Raw genomic sequence first — 1,754 nt, 5'->3', positions numbered from 1 at the left:
TGAAATGGCATGTATAGGACTACCCCTTGTTGGTTGAATATGTTGTGATGTATATATGTACGGCCATGCGAAAATGGCTCGTAAAGGTGAAGTATCAACTTAGACTAATTGTGGTTTGTATGTATATATTTGGTGTCATGATGTGGCTATGGCTTGGAAATGGGAATGTTGGTCATATGATCAGCCATTGGCATGGTTAAAATGATCATATATGAACCTATGTATGGCAAGACTAGTTGGTTCATGGAGACTACCAAATAGGTAAGACCTACCTTAAAAACAGATGCTGCCAGCTGCAGTGACGTGAATGTGAAAAATCACCAAAATTCATAGGAATGGAATTAAATAGTGAATAAGCTATGTAAATGAACCTTGATGAGTCTATTTTCATATGGAAGAAACGAAATGGTCATAGGAGTTACATGTTAAGAGATATTAAAGCTATTGTGAGACAGGGCCAGAACGGTTTCTGGGTTCCCTGTCGCAACTTTAAAAATTTACTATAAATTATCCAAAAAGAATTAGGAGACATACCTTATATGTACAGATTCCATTTTTAGTCTAGTTTCATTAGAAACAAACATAACCAGAATTAAAGCCCTGTACAGAGAGATATTCAAGTTATACCGCGCGAAGGGCAGAGCAGTCGATCCCTGTAACATGGGTGACTTTAACTAATAAACTGTACCAATTGGCCCGACCAAAAATTCTAGAAATAAATCCATGGATGGATATATGAGTCTAAATTCAGGGAAAATTTACAAAACCAGTTTCCGAGTTTTGAAACTCGAGATATGATTTTTAAGGCGACAGTGACGCAGTTTTCCAGCCTGACTGGAAATGTCAAATGGATGGGCAAAACAAGTGAACTTGGCTTGTTAACCCCTCGTGTCCGACACCGGCGATGGTCTCGGGTTCGGGGTGTTACACATATCACACACGGTCATGTAACATGATCACATAGCCACACGGCCTATGCACATGAGCATGCCAAAAGGTCGTGTGACGATATCTTAATTCAAGAAAAACACGGCCGAGCCATGGAGCACACGGGCATGCCATTTGAAGAATCAGAATAATCCTTTTATTTTCCTCCCATTAAGTTTTTAAGATTCATTTCTTTCCCTTTTAAACACAACTTATCTTTCTGACTACTATAAAATTATTCCCTTCACTCTCTTTTTATCATTTAGAATCATGCTTGACATCCAGATTTATTTCCAATACTCGATCTCACCAATCCAAGAATAACATCCATTCTTAATACAGGAAGTTCCACTTCTCCCCCTCTCTTATTCTTATACTTTAATATATATCTTTGTACATTGAGGGCAATGTACATCTTATGTGTGGGGGGCATTCATGTCATTATCAGAAAAATCTCTGAATGGTTACCTTGTTCTCTTGAAAAGCTCTCATATCATATTTAGGATAAATTTTAATTGATTTATGATTTTGATTTATATATCTTAATTAATACATAGGGATTTATGCATTGATTGTTTAAAACTTTAAGACATTAAAGAATCAAGCATGATAAGTTGATTTTTAAGAATTTAAAATTATAGGTTGTTTCCCCAAGTCTAGGTATTACTTTGAATTGGAATTCACAAGTCTAAACATCAAAAGCCATAATTTTTGTGAGATTTTTTAGCCTTTTCAGCATCTATTAATCCTTTCATGCTCACTTTTATTATTGCTTTGAGTGCGTCAGTATTGAACCGTTATTCTAGAACTTGCTTGATTATGCATGT

The sequence above is a fragment of the Gossypium arboreum genome, chromosome 10, assembly GCF_025698485.1.
Source record: "Gossypium arboreum isolate Shixiya-1 chromosome 10, ASM2569848v2, whole genome shotgun sequence".
Classification (NCBI taxonomy): Eukaryota; Viridiplantae; Streptophyta; class Magnoliopsida; order Malvales; family Malvaceae; genus Gossypium; species Gossypium arboreum.
Note: the sequence above shows the minus strand (reverse complement) of the source record.